The following is a 19,688-nucleotide window of genomic DNA, read 5'->3' on the forward strand; positions in this document are numbered from 1 at the left end:
TTAAGAAATAACAAGTAGATGTGTGTCTGGAATGGAGTGAGCAAGGGGCAGAGAGAATGGGAAAGCAGAGAAGAGGCCAAGGGACAGACTGGGATGGGCCTCATAGAACATGGTAAGGATCTCAAATTTCTTTTACATATTTAGGGAAGCCACTGGATGGGTTTAATCAGGATTTGGTCATCAGACTTCTCTTTTAAAAGATTCCATCTGCTGGTCTTCTGAGAATAGATTTTGAAGTGCCAAGTAGGGAACCATGAAGACCAACTAAGAGATGTTTTCAGTAGTTCAGGGGAGAGATGATGGTAGCCTGTGCGTGGTAGCAGTGGAGTAGTAAGAAGTTGTCACGTTCAGAATAGATTTTGTTGATGGAACCTAGCAGGATTTGATGGCACAGTGTGAAAGAGAGTCAAAGAGGAGAATCATAGATGACTTCAAATATGTTGCCTGCACAAGGAAGCAAATGGCAATGCCATTTATAGGGATGGAGGGCTCTTGGGGAAGAGGGAAGCAAGAGTTCAAATATGCAACTATCATTCCACTAAATGATCAGCCAGGGAGGTAATGACTACAGATTCCTAACTGCCTCAGTACCTAGCCCCATTTTTAACATATGTTAGCATGATACTATGATATAAGAGAACTGGATGTTTGGTCCTGGCTCCCGGCACATGAGCTTCTGGGCCCTTTGGAATTTCCTGAGTGATAGAGATGAGAGGAATGTTTTGTTTTGTTTTGTTTTGTTTTGTTTTATTCATAATAAGCCATTTTCAGCAGTGCTTGGGTATGCTGATAAGATGACTGGTTGCTGGTGGCCCTTAGAGGGCTTCAGGACTTCAGGACTGGGGCGCTTGCCAGAAAGACCAAGAGTGGAGGGTTGGAGTTTTCAGCTCCACCCACAAGCCTCCAGGGAGGGGAGAGGAGCTGGAGAAAGTTGAATCAGTCAAGACAGGCTGATGACTTGATCAATCATGCCTATGTAATAAAATCTCCATAAAAATTCCTAAATGCAGAGTTTGGGAAGCTGGGTCAGTGAACAGACTGAAGTGCTGGGATGGTGGCATGCCTAGAGACAGCAAAGGGGTGCCTTGCCCCTCTGCCCCCACACCTTGCTCCATGCATCTCTTCTGTTTGGCTGTCCCTGAATTGTGTCCTCTATAAAAACCAGCAATAGCAAGTAAAGCACTTTCCTGAGTTCTATGTACCCTTCTAGCAAATTCTCAAACCTGAGAAATGGGGATTTATGAGAACTCTTGTGACTTTGTAGCCAAGTCAGTCAGAAGTGTGAGTTACCTGGGGACCCAGTACTTATAACTGGTATCTGAAGTGAGGGCGGTCTTGTAGAACTGGACCTTTAAATCTATAAAGTCTGATGCTAACTGTGGATGGTTAGTGTCAGAATTGAACTGAATTGTAGGGCACCCAGCTAGAATCCAAAGAGTTGGGGAATTGGCTGGTGTGAGGAAAAAAAAAAAAAAAAAAAAAAAACCTCACCCTTGTGGTATCAGAAGTGTTGTGAATAAAAACATACCAGAAGTAGGTAGTCCTTAAAATTCATTGAAAAAATCTTTAGTCTATTGAAAGATTAATTATTTGCCAAGAAGTTATTATTTATATATGCTTTAAATCATGGGACCAAAATGTAACTTTATATCCAATATGGGAAGTATTTTCAAAACACAACCAAAAGCTTCTTTTTTAAAGAACTTACAAAATAAACTTCTGGCAAGTTTTTTTTTTTTTTTTTGAGAGTAAAAGCATGAATAAGCAATATTAGGAATTAAAATAAAAGTGTCTATAGGTAGAAATTCTGAAAATCATGATGGAGGACTGCCAAAAATTTAGGCTGAGTAATTTTAAAACTTAAATAGATTGGACAACTTCTTTGAAAAACACAACAAGCAAAATTAAAAAGAGAACTGCCATATGATCCAGCAATTTCACTACTGGGTATCTATCCAAAGAAAACAAAAACACTAAATCAAAAAGATACATGCAGTCCTATGTTCATTACATTATTATTTACTATAGCCAAAATATAGAAACAACCTTTGTATCTTTGATAGATGAATAGATAAAAAAGATGTGATATAGGGGAGCCTGGGTGGCTCAGTCAATTAAGCATCTGACTCTTGATTTTGGCTCAGGCCATGCTCTCAGTGTTGTGAGATCTAGCTCTACTTTGGGCTCCATGCTGAGCATGGAATTTCCTTAAGACTCTCTCTCTCTCTCTCTCTCTCTCAAAAAATAAATAAATAAATAAATAAAAATGAAAATGAAAAGACTCTCTCTCCCCCCTCCCCCTCCCCTCTCCATCTCTAAGAAAGAAAGAAAAAAAAAGATGTGATATATATACACACAACAGAATACAACTCAACCATAAAACAGAATGAAATCTCACTATTTGGGACAACATGAATGGACCTGAGGGCATTATGGTAAGTGATATAAGTCAGAGAGAGAAAGACAAATAGCATGATTTTACTTATAAGCAGTCTCTAAATAAACAAAGAAAGCAAAACTGAAATTCATAAATACAAAGAATGGAGTGGTGGCTGCTGAAGGCAAGGGGTTTAGAGGGGGCGAAAGAAGTAAAGATCAAGAGGCAGAAACCTACAGTTATAAAATAAATAAGCCGGGGGGATACAATGTACAGTATGGAGAATGCAGTCAATAATACTGTAACAACTTTGTGGGCGACAGATGGTAACTAGATAGCATGGTAATCAGTTCACAATGTGTATAAATGTCATGTAACACACATGAAACTAACATAATATGGGATGTCAATTATGTTCAATAAAAACAAATAAAAATAAAAACACAAAGGAGAAGTCATAGTTTTGAAAAAGGGAAGGGAGAGAAGCGTGCTTGCTTTAACTGTGTTTCTTTCCCTTCTTCCTTTTTTGTCCAGAGAGAGATAAAGCAAATACCATCAAATTGGGTTTTGTTTTTTTTTTTAAGATTTCATTTATTTATTTGAGAGAGAAAGAGAGAGTGAGAGAGAGCCTGAAAGGGGAAGAGGTCAGAGGGGAGCCCAATGTGGGACTCGATCCCAGGACTCCAGGATCACCACCTGAGCTGAAGGCAGTTGCTTAACCAGCTGAGCCACCCTGGTGCCCTGAACATAAGTTTGTTTGTTTGTTTTTAAGATTTTATTTGTCAGAGAGAGAGCGCATGCACATACGCAGGGGGAGCTGCAGGCGGAGGGAAGAGCAGGCTCCCAGCTGAGCAAGGAGCTCGCTGTGGAACTTAATCCCATGACCTGAGCCAAAGGCAGATGCTTAACCAGCAGAGCCAACCAGGCACCTAGCAAATTGTTAATATCTTTTTAATCTTAGGAAGAGATAATAGTTGTCTTCAATGCATGATTTTCTATGTATGAAATCTTTCATCATTTAAAAAATATTTTCTTTTTAAAAAGCCTGTTATAATTGCTTTAAACATTCTTTGTGATAAAATTGGGCAGTAAATCCTTTGTCCATAACAGGACAGTTCATCATTCTGTCTTGAGTGTAAATAGTGAGGAAAACCTTTCTTGTGTGTTTGTTTGTTTTGCAACTGGAATATTAAAAGGACAATTTTCTTTAACACATGTTGGTTGTCTTACAGAATAGTCTGGGTCCCTTTACAAGTCAGGTCGCTGAGTTGATCATATAGTAAAAGACGAAAGGAAATGATTAAAAACAGATGTGACATTTTAAAGCTTCCACCATAAAAAAAAAAAAAAAAAAGACAAAGAGGGAGCTGGGGGATAGTTGAAGTTATATTCTGCTTCCACAGGCATCCCCTCGCCCTTGCTAAAGAAAACTCATCACTGTACTTCATCCCAAATATACAGAGAGGTTAGTTTTCTCCATATAGGAAAAAAAAAAAAAAAAAAAAAAAAAAGAATGCTGATTCAGGAGCTGCTTGCTCTGAGACACAATTAAGAATCAAACCAGAATCAGTGGTGGAATTCCACGATGCTTATTTAAAAGGGGGGATAAAAACACTGGTATAGGATTTATGTACTGTAAAGCTCTACAGAAAATGAAATACAGTGGAAAAAGAAATACGGAGTCTTAAGAAACTTGGGTAGCTATCAAGTTAACTGAGCAGACTAATGTCCATCGATTTCTGGAACCCTGGTAAAAGCCCTTGCAGGTCACTGTGCTCTCTTCCAAGGGAAGCATCAAATATTGTCCAGTGTTGTTGGGAGACAACATCTTCTGAGCAGAGACACTGAATATTTTGTTCTGGACTAATGTATCAAGGATATTTACATAGTAAACAACCTTGGAAAACAGAGAGTATCTCCCTCCAGAACAGAAAGCAGGTTTGTTTGGAGTCCAATAGAAAAGATAGAGGTTTTCTGACCTCAGGATTCCCCAGCTGTGAAGCATCCACCTGGGTCCTGCCACATGGCTCCATAGGTTTCGGAAGTCAGGGGAGCTGATGAGAATAAGAAGCCCATGCTGCTTGCTGTATTGTGAGTAATAGACTCTTCAGCCTCCAATCCAGGGGTCTTGTGAGTTCTTTATGTATCCACAAAACTATGGCAGAGTAACTAATTAATTAATTTCACCATGTGAAATTAATGCAGGTTACTCTAATTTCACTATGTGAAATTAGTGAAATCTCAGACCCTGCACAATTCTTTTTTTTTTTAATTTTTTATTTTTTATAAACATATTTTTAGGGACGCCTGGGTGGCTCAGTTGGTTAAGCAACTGCCTTCAGCTCAGGTCATGATCCCAGCGTCCTGGGATTGAGTCCCGCATCGGGCTCCTTGCTCGGCGGGGAGCCTGCTTCTCCCTCTGCCTCTGCCTGCCATTCTGTCTGCCTGTGCTCGCTCTCTCTCCCTCTCTCTCTGATAAATAAATAAAATCTTAAAAAAAAAAACAAACATATTTTTATCCCCAGGGGTACAGGTCTGTGAATCGCCAGGTTTACACACTTCACAGCACTCACCAAAGCACATACCCTCCCCAATGTCCATAACCCCACCCCCCTTCCCCCAACCCCCCTCCCCCAGAAACCCTCAGTTTGTTTTGTGAGATTAAGAGTCACTTATGGTTTGTCTCCCTCCCAATCCCATCTTGTTTCATTGATTCTTCTCCTACCCACTTAAGCCCCCATGTTGCATCACCACTTCCTCATATCAGGGAGATCATATGATAGTTGTCTTTCTCTGCTTGACTTATTTCGCTAAGCATGATATGCTCTAGTTCCATCCATGTTGTCGCAAATGGCAAGATTTCATGTCCACAATTGCCAAACTATGGAAAGAACCTAGATGTCCATCAACAGATGAATGGATCAAGAAGATGTGGTATATATACACAATGGAATACTATGCAGCCATCAAAAGACACTGCACAATTCTTAACAAGTATTACTTCTAATGTTGGTGATTGACTATATCAAGTTTAGGCTCAACAAAAATATATTGATTACTTACTATGTGCCAGGCACCCTACTGTCAGCATTTGACATCTGTTGTTTGTTTAATCCTCACATTGGCTCTCTGAGGGGCTGAAGCATAGCGAGGTCGCACAGTCTACCAAAAGTCACAAAGTTCATGAGAAACAGCTTCAGGCTCTCAGTCCAGGCAGCCAGACTGGAGCATCTACTCTTAATGATTTCCTCTCTTTGCAGCGACGCTTTGAAATTGCAATTGTTGTCCCGGTTAACCATAAGCAAACTGATTCTGAACTGTTCGTGCTTCCTCAAAGTCACCAAAGTCACTCATATGCAGTTATGAGATCAACGCTATTATGAAATCAAAAGGCAATGATTATTAAGAAGTAGCTTTCGAACATTTTGCATTCAAATCTTGATTCTTGCTATAATCCTTCAGTATTTTCTACTTATTTTGCAAGTCTTTTACTAAAAGCAAATGAAGCAAATCATTGCAGCTAAGATGAACTGAAAGTTGCTAACATTAATGGACAAAAGTATGAGGAGAAACAAGATTTTTCATAATTTCAAATTATCTTCTCCAAACAACTTTATTGACTACAAAGGAAAAAAAATAGGAACCTTACAGGAGAAAAACCCAGCAGGCACTCACGTGGCACATCACAACCCAGTGATGAAGCTATATTGCCAGCAAGACAATCAACATTGTAAACCCCTTGGTGTGATACACTGAGGAGGACACACCATTTTTCTGGTATTCTTGCCAAAATAATGCATATCTCGTTTCAATCATGAGAAAACATCAGACATACCCAAATGGTGAGATTCTCTTCAAATGCATCAGGGTCCTCAAGCTGAGAGACTACAGACCTAATACAGGCTAGAAGGGACAAAGGAGAAAATGGAGTGAGACACAGTGTTAGACTGTGGATAAGGATCTTGGAACAAACAGGGAAGAAGATTCATGTTAAAACTGGTGAAAAAGAAAAATGTCTGTAGGTTAGGTAGTAATGTTGATGACCTGTACTTGATAACTGCATTGAAGATGTTAATGGTCGGCAGAACAGGGTGAGGGACATGTGGAGGATTCTTCATATCCTTTTTCAACCTCTCTGTAAGTCTAATATGAGTTCAAAATAAAACCTAAATTATTCTCTCATTTATATAAAATAATGTTCTAAGAAATGTACTGAAAGTAGTTAAGGAACACCTGGCTGGCTCCGTTGGAAGAGCATGTGACTCTTGATCTTGGAGTTATGAGTTTGAGCCCCACATTGAGTGCAGAGATTCTTTAAACAAACAAACAAACAAACAAACTTAAATGGAAATTTTTTTAAAAGAAGGAATGTGGGGCGCCTGGGTGGTTCAGTTGGTTAAGTGGCTGCCTTCAGCTCAGGTCATGATCCCAGGGTCCTGGGATAGAGTCCTGAATAGAGCTCCTTGCTCAGCAGGAAACCTGCTTCTCCCTCTGCCTGCTACTCCCTCTGCTTGTGTGTGCTCTCTCGCTCGCTCTCTCTCTCTCTCTCTCTCTCTGACAAATTAAGAAAATCTTTTAAAAAAATGAAATAAAAAGGAGAAATGTGCTATAGTAGTTAGGAGCATGTCCCCTGTATTCAAACCCCAATTCTTCTACTTATAAACTATATCATTTGGGGAAAGTTATACTAATCATTCTGTGGCCCAATTTCTTCATCTCAAAAGTGAGTGGCACAATCATTCCCACTGTATAAGACTGCCGTGAAGATTAAAGAAGGGGATCGCTGCTAAATAGTAAAAACAGAGGTTGACAGAATAAACACTCAACAAATGTTGTCTTTTTTGTTAAGACCCTAAGCCAGGCACTCTTGGGTTTCACCTGTCACAAGATGGTCTCATCAAAGACACAGATCAACTCTTGGAAGGGAAAGCAGGCAAGTATGAAGAGCAGAGTTGTGGCCTCATTAGAGCTTGCTCTGAACCAGAGACTGAAAGCTCAAATGCCAAGAGAGACTAAGCCTGCAGCGTCAGAGTGAAGTCAGTCTGGGCAAGAGTGTGGTGAATTGGAGATTGGTACCCTATCCAAGGGAACAGCTGCAGTCCTGCTCTCACCACAACACACTGTAGTCCAATGCGGCCAGATCTTACAATCTTTCAAGAAAAGCAAGAATCTTGGCTTTTTATAAGAAAACTCCCAACTTCTAAATGCTGGAAAATAACTTAAAAATATAAAACCCCCTAAGGCCAATACCATGAAGGCCAAACCAACGAAGTCAGTGAACCAGATGAAGCCAGCAGCCTCCATCTTTGTGGGTACAACTAAAGGAACAGCAAGAGAGTGGGACTTTGAGGTCAAAATACCTCGGTGCAAATTCAATTCTGCTGTTACTAGTGTTACCTACACACATATGAATAAACATACACAAACATACAACTGGTCTTAAAAACTCAGGAAACAGAATGACGCAAAATGAAACACAATTTCTTTTTTAAGATTTTATTTATTTTTTTGAGAGAGAGAGAGAGAGAGAATGAGAGAGGAGAAGGTCAAAGGGAGAAGCAGACTCCCTCGGAGCTGGGATCCCGATGTGGATCTTGATCCTAGGACTCTGGGATCATGACTTGAACCAAAGGCAGTCGCTTAACCAACTGAGCCACCCAGGTGCCCTGAAATACAATTTCTTGAATTGCATAAATCTTTCATATGCTCAGGTACATTGTGAACCCACAGTAGCAGTTGTTTTTTTTTTTTTTTTTTCCATCTCATCCACATTAGGCCTTTATCTGAGGAGCTACTCATGGGACGAGTGTTGTATGATAACACCTGAGGAACATCAGATTAGATGGTCTCTAAGGCTCTTCCCCACCCTGCCCTGCCCTCCTTCTCCATGATCCCGAACTTGGCATCAAGGTCACCTCCCCCACCCCTTTCCCACAGTGCCTGGTAGATGGTGGATTTTTGGTCATTCTTACAGAATTAATTGCCTCTTGCAAAGGACTTTGGGGCTCATGATGCAGACTGTACCTATGGTTTGGAAAAGAAAAAGCAGAAAGGAAACACAGATGCCACATTGGACTGACCAAGCGTAGACTGTGCAAGCTGGAGGACTCTACCAGTTGGCTTTGATTACTTACAAAGAAAAAACCAAAGAAGGAGGTGGAGTTTATTTGAGTTTATTTGAGTAAACAGCATCCCTCTGAGAGAAAGAACTCACTCTCCTCCAGGAGAGGTGGCCTTGTTGCTGTTACAATCAGAAAACATTTGCAAACAACCACTTGATTAGAGAAAACAACAAGCTTCTGCATAGCAAAGGAAACAGTCAAAAAAACAAAGAGGCAACCCACGGAATGGGAGAAGATATTTGCAAATGACAGTACAGACAAAAGGTTGATATCCAGGATCTATAATGAACTCCTCAAACTCAACACACACAAAACAGGCAATCATATCAAAAAATGGGCAGAAGATATGAACAGACACTTCTCCGATCAAGACATACAAGTGGCTATCAGACACATGAAAAAAGTTCATCATCACTAGCCATCAGGGAGATTCAAATTAAAACCACATTGAGATATCACCTTACACCAGTTAGAATGGCCAAAACTAGCAAGACAGGAAACAACATGTGTTGGAGGGGATGTGGAGAAAGGGGAACCCTCTTACACTGTTGGTGGGAATGCAAGTTGGTGCAGCCTCTTTGGAGAACAGTGTGGAGATTCCTCAAGAAATTAAAAATAGAACTTCCCTATGACCCTGCAATTGCACTCCTGGGTATTTACCCCAAAGATACAGATGCAGTGAAAAGAAGGGCCATCTGTACCCCAATGTTTATAGCAGCAATGGCCACAGTCGCCAAACTATGGAAAGAACCAAGATGCCCTTCAACGGACGAATGGATAAGGAAAATGTGGTCCATATACACTATGGAGTATTATGCCTCCATCAGAAAGTTGCTACAACTTTTGTAGCAACATGGATGGGACTCAAAGAGATTATGCTGAGTGAAATACGTCAAGCAGAGAGAGTCAATTATCATATGGTTTCACTTATTTGTGGAGTATAACAAATAGCATGGAGGACATAGGGAGTTAGAGAGGAGAAGGGAGTTTGGGTAAATTGGAAGGTGAGGTGAATCATGAGAGACTATGGACTCTGAAAAACAATCTGAGGGGTTTGAATTGATGGGTGGGTGGGAGGTCGGGGTACCAGGTGGTGGGTATTATAGAGGGCACGGATTGCATGGAGCACTGGGTATGGTGAAAAAAATAATGAATACTGTTATGCTGAAAATAAATTAACTAATTAAAAACAAACAAACAAAAAAACAACAAGTTCAAACAACAGAACTGTGGATTTTCTCTGGGTGTTGTGGTGTGTGTTTTTTAGAAGGAAGGTGGGGGGATGCAGTATACTGCAAACATCTCATCTCTACTTTTAAGAGCATTTGATATCTTGGAATTCAAAAGTACAAGGTTTAAACATGTTGTGCATTTAAACTCCAAGGGATTTTACACCATATCCTGCCAAATATTCCATTAGTTGATGAGGGAAAGAATTCTCAGAGACGTTGAGTGGCTTTCCTAATGAATAGACTCCACCCGGTTCCCTTATCCCCCTCTGCCCTCTGTCTCACATTCTCTACACAGTTCATTGCCCCTTAAAGCACAGGAGCATTTTAAGCCATGGTTTACAAAGCTCCAACTCTAAATAAATCATACCAGCAATGGCAAAACATACAAACATGGGAAGGTCAAACAGAAGAGCCAAGTGTTGGTCAAGGTGAGGAGTTCAACTCTAAAACCACAAAACTGTACACCTACATCCAAAGAAAATCTAAGGACATCCCTGGAAGACATGAGAAACTATTAGAAGAATAACAGCTCTGCCTAACAACCAGAATTTACTCAGCCCTCCGCGTGTGCTAAGCACCATCCTGAAGGCCACCTTCCTTTTAAGAGACAGGAGAACTCAGGGTTAGGAGGCCTGAGTAAGTCATGCCCAAGGTCACAGTTAGGAAGGAAACAAGTGGGGATTTCGACCCACATGGACCTAGTTCCAAAGCCCTGCACTCTTCTGGGGGCACCAAAAGGAGGAACGGGAAGCTCTCTATGCATTATGATGCGGGAGGGGATTTTTGCATATCCAAAGAAAACACTCAATCCCTGTCTACTTGCTGTGGTGGGTGGCAAGGATGAAGCAATGAACCAGACCCGAGGGGGCGCTCAAAGTGAGATCTGAGGGGCTAACGAATACTAGGTCAGTATTATAATCTGGGCAGTGCAAGATCACTGTGGGGGCTCATGAGACTCAGTTAGAAGGCCATGGAAGGGTCTTGGGATGGATGGCATCAGAGGAGATCCCTGAAAGAAAACAGCATTCTCAGGGGAGAAGCAGGAAGAAAATGCTGCTTGGGACACAACTGAAGGTTTGGAGAGCCAGGGGTCTGGGGCTGAAACAGTCACTGGGACATGGCTGGGGCACAAGACATATAGAGAGGCAGAAGATGCATGTGGAAAACCTGAGGATCTTGAATTTCAGGCTGAGCACTTGAACTTCATGTTGCAGGTAATGAGGATGGGGTGGAAAAGGTTCCATTTAAGAACATGGGACTATAGTACTGACCCAGGTGAAACAGGAAATCAGCCTGTGGGTAAAGTGGGTCAAAAGGAAAACAAGCTTTTCTAGTCAGACCCATGTCAGAATTCCAGCTCTGCTACCCACCAGCCGTGACAGCTTAGATAAGTTGCCCCTCCAAGCCTCAACTTCCTCATTTGTAAAATGGGACCATTAAGAACGTCTTCGTGCGAGTTTGCCGTGAGGGTTAAAGAAGAATGGAAGTCAAGTGTTTCTGAAAGTGCCTCACACATGTGAGCTATTATTCACATGGTGGGTCCTGATTTGCATAATGTTTGGTTTGTCAGTGGTTTGGGGTAATCAATGCCAAGGTCTTTTTTCCTTTAAAACTTGCCCTCTGGCTAGGATTCACAGAAAGTCAGTGGTGTAGCAGAAATGAGCCTGAGTTTTAGAGACAGGCAGGCTCAGTTTCTTAATTCTGACACAAACCCAGTTATTGGCAGAGCCCAAACTCAGTAACTTTAGGCCAATTTACTAAAGAGCCCTGAGATTTGGGGTCCCTCCTTTAGCACGTGGGTAGTGCAGAGTTGATCGTCAGCACCGATTGGTACCCTTCTCTTCCTTTCTGGGCTTGGTGATTCAGCAGCTCACTTAAACTTCCTTGGACCTCAGTTCTCTCCTTAGGGAAACAGGACAAAGGATCTGCCCTGGGCAGTTACAGGATTATTCTAAATATCAGACAGCAGACAGGAAAACATGGACTGGTTGTCTGTAAACTGAATGTCTTCACAAACGTATGTGATCATTATCCAGCCAGGATTCGATGGTTGCACTGAAACCAGAGTTTCTAAGGCAAAAAGAGGCCAATGTCTGGAGCAGCCACATGAGTTTCAAGGAAGAATAACAATGCAACTTCCATCCCCGGCCCCATAATAGTGAAAACTGGTTTACCTTGATGAGACTCTTCCTTGCTACCCTGTGAAAACAGGGCTAATGGCCATAAAATGAAGCCTGTTAAATCTACACAAGTCTGCTTCCCACCTCCCCTCGGTCTCCCTTGTCTCTCTCCTCCTCACCCGAAACACAGCCCCTCCTCCACCCTTCTTACCGCGGGAAGTCTGCCATCTGTGAAGGTCATAAAACACACAACACACTGGGAAATCACTCTAGTGCACACACAGATACTCACCCAACACGCACAGGGCACATCAAGCCTTCCTGACGATGCCTCTAAGACAGGGGGTAACTAATTGGGAAGGCTGCAACATTGGAGTCATTGAGAGGCCCCGGGGACATGGCCATGACCATTCCTGAGTCCTTCTCACGTGCTCAACACGCCCGGACAGGCAGGTTCCGCCCAGAATCAGCCCCGTATTGACAGGAGAAACTAAATGTCCTCAAACTGACGCCACTATCAAGAGTATTTGTTCCAAGGTATGCAAGAGCTGCCGACCAAGGGACACTGCCCTTGGCTTTCTTCGTCTGTCATGGGGAGATAGAAAGGTCACCCCACAGATCACCCCCGGATGCATAAGGCCAGATTTGGAAATGTTGTGTGTCTGTTTTTATTTAGGCTTGCATGCCATGGGGAGCCGTGTAAAAGAAAAAGATCTAGAAAATATACTGGACGGGAAGCAAAACGGCCTGAATGCAAACATTCAGTGTGTTCCTTGTAAGTTAGATCATGGGTACATCATCGCTCACCTGTAATATGGGGTAATGATGCCACCTCCCAAGACTGTTGGGAGGTCAACCGAAGTATCCTGGAAATAAAAGAGCCTTTTACATGTCTAGTGTTGGGAAAATGTGAGCGATTGTCATTCTAGAGCGCAATGAATAGGAGACAGGAGACACAGGGCCTGAATCCTGGCTCTGCCACTTAGTAAACTGCACGACCTTCACAAACGACTTCACCTCTTGAAGGTTCATCTTCCTCACATTGTCCAACAAATATTCACAAAACCACTATCACGTGGAAGGTAATGTGGATCATTCTATAAAATTTGAATCAAATATGAGGGATAGAGATTTCATTATTGAATAACTCCTACTAGTTAATTATATAAATCATATAAGGTCTTCACTTTAGTGTGGTGTCTTCCCTTCTGATTTATGTTTCTAGGTTGCATTATTCTCTGAGATATTAACCTTCTATTGTAGCTTACATTTTCTCAGGTTTGAGATACTAAATTTTAAGATTTATTTCTTTGAGAGAGAAAGAGAGAGTGGTTGGGGCAGGGGAGAAGCAGAGAGAGAGAGAGAGAGAGAAGGAGAGAGACAGAGGAAGAGAAGAAGAGAATCTCAAGGCCACTCTCCATTGAGAGGGGAGCCCACTCAGGGCTCTGTCTCACAACCCTGAGATCATGATCTGAGCCAAAACCGAGAGTCAGATGCCCAACTGGCTGAGTCACCCAGGCACCCTGAGATATTAAATATTTTTAATTTCTCGTTTACTATTTTAAGATAGCCATATTGAGTAAGCTGCTGCAAACGCTTGTAGGATGAAATGTGATAATAGCAACAAATAATAGCAGAGAAAATGTTCCGAGATTAAAGTTCACTGATGATGCCTAAGTAAATCTGATGTCATTTTTTGATTACTCAACCTCAAACTTATCCTAATGTGAGGACTAAAAGAGAGATGCTTGCTTTTACAAGATTAGATAATGCTTAAAAAAAAAAAAAAGAAAGAAAGAAGGAGAAAAAGAGAAAAAAAGAAAAGGAGAAGAAGGAAGACTGCTCTGGAAGGCTGCTGTGATTCACGCCATTGTAAAAAATACTATAGCAGTTTTTCTGATAACTAGTTTTGAAAATGGAGGAAAATCAAAGAGCGCTATCTTTTGAATACTAAGGAAACTGGTGGTAACTCCCAGCAGGAAAGGGAGGGGAGGAGAAGGGAAAGAGGAGGGCATGATTAGCCAAAGGCAACTGGTTTGGAGGAACACCCACTAGGCATCAGATGATGTCTCACAGCTGCTAACACCTTTAAATCCTCACAAGCCTGTAAGGAAGATGGCACCATTCCCTCGAAACAACGTTGCCAAGCCCACATGACTGTGGATTTCAGACTCTGATTTTTCTGATCAAACATGTACCATCTTTCCATTCTACCATGCAGACTTCTTTGCACCCCTTCCTAACTTCACTGAGTGTTAGCATGGCCCCTGGCCACAGCCTCTGCTGCTATGATGCCCCTGATATATAAGAAATGAGCCAGATGGGGGCTGGGTACACTGAACTCACATTCTCCTCCCTTCCCTTCTGATTCCCGGTCCATTGCTGCTCCACACTGGCCACAGAGAGCACAGAGCAAGCTTACTAAAAACTCAGTCTGCATCTCCCTGTATCCCCTGCCCAGGCTGAAAAGGACAAAGTTTCTAACTATGCTTGAGAGGAATTGTGATACCACTTGACTTAGCATAGGCAAGGAGCCCAGAACTTTGTCACAAAGATCGGAGTTGAAACCCAGGCTCTGTAGCAGCACTGTATGATAGTACTTTCTACGATGATGGAAATGTTCTGTATTTCAGTTGTCCAATAGCCACAGGCCACATGTGGCAATAGATCACTTGAAATGTGGCTGGTGAAACTCAATGGCCCACTTTTAAATTTTATTCAGAATTAACGGGTTTCTATTTCAATGGCCATGTGTGGCTAGTGGCCACTGGGTTGGAGAGGACTTGCCGCCTGGCTGTGTGACCTTGATCAAGTCTCTTTTCTCATCCTGAGCTCTTTCATCTGTTCATGACTCTGCCTCCTCACAACTGGCTGGCTTGACCAAGTGAGAAAAGAACCACTCCAGGGCCAACACAAAGCTATCCCCTTAATAAGTATTCGAGAGGCTTTAGTTGAATCTGAAAATGTGAATCTCATCGCAGTCCAAGAGATATGCATGTTAAAAGTCTAAGCCTGGATATTTCTCCAGAATTGATTCCTTATGATTGCTTTATTCATCCAAACCTCATCTGCCTGCCAAGAATGACCTTGGAGAAAACGAGAGCTGGAGACAGGCACACCAGTGACAGGACTGTGGGTACAATCCCTACCCTTTACTGCCTGGCTTGTCCCTGGAGCTCGGACAGGTCATCTTCTCCAGGTGGCAATGATGGGAGTAGCTGGAAGGAAAGCAAAGTGCTATATACATCTGATGTGGCTAAACATCTTTGCTAATTTTGCCAAAAACTTCTCTCGTCCAATTATTAAACACGTTGTTTCAGGAAAATTTGCCCATCTGGTTCTGATTCATTTGTACTTAACGCATCAGAGGGTGGTGTTGTAATACCAGATTGACTTGCAAAAGGTTCCGACTCCTCTATCTCCCCAGCTTCTACCCTAAGAAACTGGGGAATGGGTTTGGCCAGCAGATGCACAAAGCATACTAAAGATGGGACTGAGGGCACGTGATGGCAGCTCCAGCTCTGTTCCAAACACTCTGTGTTCCCCAAGCTGTCCCTAACTTCTGGGACTTCTGGCCTGCTTTTCTGGGAAATGAGGGCTTCAACTGAGTGACAACTCCAATTCATACACATGCACTAACAAGGGTTCTTTAATAAGGAAAAGCCCAGTAGTTGTCACAAAGGACTCACAAAATTGGACAGTTTGATGAAGGAAACCTAGACTATGTTTTGTAATGATCAAAAAACCCCAGAAAACAAAAAAAGAAAGTGTGGTCACCAGAAGTTTGTGTTCAGGAAGATCAAATAATTCTAGATCAGCCTTGTTCTTTAGTTGGTAAAATCACAAGATTACTAGAGCAGGCCTGATATTTGGATGGCTCTACACTGAACAAGGTCTGCTAGGTTGATCTGATAGAGGAAAGCCAGCATGAGGACAGGGTGATATTATGATGTAAATGGCACATCCAGGCCTTACATGTAGGGCCTGCTACAACCTGCTCTCTTTGCCCTCAATCACGTGGTCCAGCAAGGGTTACAAACCTCCTACGATTAGTACTCAATCATTGAGATGCTATGGGGTGGACTGTTCCATTGAGCAGGGGTTAAGCTGGTGACTTTATGGTGCCTTTTGAGACTAATGCCTGTAATTGCATAAAACAAACTGTGGGATTCCTTACATACATCTCAACCAGAGTTCTTAGGGTTCCATTCTCGAGTCCTGAAGAGTTCCCTACAAAACTCATCGACTACCCATAGAACCACTATTGAAACGATTTCATCAAAATCCTCGGTTTTAATAATCTCCTCCAAGATAACAACTCCCAAATTGTGCCCTGGGATTGCATTTTCTTCTGAATTCCTCTCAGATAAACAACTGCTTCACTTAAAGGTCTTGCAGGAATCTCAAACTAATTATGTGCAAAATAAAACTTAACATTCTTCTCCTGCAACTGTTCCCCACCCCATGTTCTCAATGTTGGTAAAGAGCCACACCATGAACACAGTGGATCAAGAGACATTAGTTCGAGACACACCAGGATCAGCCACTGCAAGCCTCTCAGCTTTTTACTGAACGTGGTGAACCCGGAAGGCTACAATACTTTGAGTTAAATGGAATTTAGCTCTATCTTCTTGTATTTATCACTCACTGAGGCTTCTATAGTTCCAGACATTATCTTCTGCGGACTTCAGGTTGTTGATTCAAGTCCCTCCGAAAATAGGTATTCTTCCACTAGACTGTGAGGTTTGGAGAGCAGAAGGAGCACATTCTGATTGTTCTAGAGTCTTAGCACAAAGCAGTTACAACAAAGTGAATGAGAATCTGTTCTCAACATCTTCCTGGGATTTCTTGGTACCTTCATTCTAGGTAATTACCTTGGTAATTCTCTCTCTTTATTCTCCCTCACTAGACGGCAGGCTTCATCTCACATGTTCATCTTCATATCTTGGCACAAATGTCATAGCCCAACACTTAGAAAGCATTGAGGGATCATGTAACAAATGAAGAAATGACTAAATAAATTAGTGAATGAAGAACAGAGAAAGGGACTGATGAGGTATTCGGTCCACCAGGCAGTCCTGGCAAGGCCTGAACACACTGCCTCCAGCCCATGTCTTCTTCCTTTTCCCCCCACCTTACAGCCCAGGCAGTACTTAGGAAGAAAGCTTCAGGAAGAGCTTAATGTTCAGTGGAAATTTCTCACCAACAGTCAACACCCAGTCATGATTATCTCTCTTCTCTTTCCCTCTCTCACTCTTTAAAGTCATTGCAGGGTCTTTTCCTCCCTCCAGCTTACCCATTATTTACGATAATGACTTCAAACACCGAGCATTGCTATTCAGGGCACTATGAAAATGTGTTTTTCCCATCAGTCCTGATGAAATAGTTTCCACTGTCTGTTTCCCTTGCAGATAGCAATCAAAGTCCGGGCGCAACAATTAAAAAAAAAAAAAAGTCCAAACTCTTGTCCGATATAGCATCTAGCACTTGTCCTTGGAAAGCGACACCCCAGGGAATTTAATCAGAAATCCTCTTTGCTTGGCCCAACCCACTACTCTGTTGAATACAGAGTATTTGGAATGATTTGTTTCTGGGAGCTGATTTCTTATGCTTCCCCCCTATTCTTCCCAGAAGGCCAAAATAAGAGCCCTTTGAAGAATGTTATTCCCTTAAGACATGTGCTGGGATCTCCAGAGTCTAACGCTAGCCTGTGAATTCTCCCTGTCATCTTTTTACCACATTCTCTGGTGACAGCCCCCGAAGCTGACTGCACTGTTCCCTGAGCTCCGTAGCCCCTCACTTTGGTTGACTTTGTATCACCAGGTCAATGCCTGTCACTCACTGTATCACCAGGTCAGTATCTATCATACCAGACCCTCTCACTTACTCATTATATGACCTTGGACAACTATCTTACCTCCTAGCCTGTGTTCCCACTGTGTCCCACAGGTTAGTTGTGAGGGAAAATGATGTCATACAGCAGACACTACATGGGAACTGGTCCTCAACTGGTCAGAGAACCCTAGATTCACCTTCTCCTTGTCAATCTTCCCCTTCTCTGAACTTTCATTTAGCACTGGTATCATATGAACATAGACTTCTCAGCCAGAATGGCCTATGCAGAGACAGCCATCAGGAAATTCCCATTTTAAATGCTTAGTATACACACAACACAGATACAACATATACATACATTACAACTACACATACAAACCACACTACCCCACACCCAAACAACATACAATGCAGACACAACACATGCATACATCATACTACACATACAACATCACACACACACACACCACCACCACCACCACCACCACACGCAAAACACACACCATAAGTTGGGCATTTAGACCGTTTCCGTTTCAAATTCCAAGGATGGCCTGTCCCCACTGACCTTTTCTTCTCTGGTGATTTAGCCTTCTTAACTAGGAAAGCAGCCCCTGTGCTCAGTCCAAAGGGGTTATGAGGAGACACTGTGGAAAACATAAAGAAAAGGGGTGGGTTATTTTTCTAAAAACATCTGTTCTTTCATGAGTTTAGACCCTCTTTCTTATGTCCATTGGTGACAGTCACTAATAAGTAACTAATAGGTAATGTACATGAACAATATTCACCCTCTATTAGGCATCCTGCTTTACATTACATGCAAGATGCGTTTAATCCTTACACTTTTTTTATAAGATTCTTTTTTTTTTTAAGATTTTATTTATTTATTTGACAGACGGAGATCACAAGTAGGCAGAGAAGCAGGCAGAGAGAGAGGAGGAAGCAGGCTCCCCACTGAGCAGAGAGTCCGATGCGGGGCTCGATCCCAGGACCCTGAGATCATGACCTGAGCTGAAGGCAAAGGCCTTAACCCACTGAGCCACCCAGGTGCCCCAACCCTTACACTATTCTTATACACTGGCAGCTATCACGAAATCAAGTTGCAGGGAAGCTGTCACCTGCAGACATTCTCAACTTCCAAGGATCCAGCCAACACCTTGGGTCCCCACTCAATTTTGCTCACTAGTAATTAGAAGAGCAACTGTATGTCAAGCTGGGATGACCAATGATTAACCAGCAGAAGGGAACCATGAGTGTCACTCTTACTATGTTCCATTCATAACTTATCCAAAAAAGTAAAAGGTGGGCCTCCAGGGATCAGGGACCATGGATGCTTTTGTCATTTCATCATGCTACAAAAATGCCTTAAGATTTGCGATGATAGCACTTGCCATCTCCCAGAGGCCTAATAGAAAAGTTATTCCAGAGTCCATGTGATGCCTGGAGCTCTTGGCTCCAGATTAGAATCAGTACACATAGTTTTGTTCTTCATTTTCTTTTCTTTCTATTCTTGCATTCCACCAATAATTTTATTTCTTTTTAAAAAAATTCTTTTTCTTTTTTCTTTCTTTATCTCTTTTCCTTTTCTTTTTTCTTTTTTTCTTCCTTATTTTCTTTATTTATATATTCACTTATTTTTTTATAATTTATTTTTTATTTATTTTTGGCATAACAGTATTCATTATTTTTTCACCACACCCAGTGCTCCATGCAATCCATGCCCTCTATAATACCCACCACCTGGTACCCCGACCTCCCACCCACCCATCAATGCAAACCCCTCAGATTGTTTTTCAGAGTCCATAGTCTCTCATGGTTCCAACTTTCCCAACTCCCTTCTCCTCTCTGACTCCCCATGTCCTCCATGCCATTTGTTATACTCCACAAATAAGTGAAACCGTATGATAATTGACTCTCTGCTTGACGTATTTCACTCAGCATAATCTCTTTTAGTCCCATCCATGTTGCTACAAAAGTTGGGTATTCATCCTTTCTGATGGAGGCA

Source organism: Mustela nigripes, chromosome 14 (assembly GCF_022355385.1).
Source record: "Mustela nigripes isolate SB6536 chromosome 14, MUSNIG.SB6536, whole genome shotgun sequence".
NCBI classification, from domain to species: Eukaryota; Metazoa; Chordata; class Mammalia; order Carnivora; family Mustelidae; genus Mustela; species Mustela nigripes.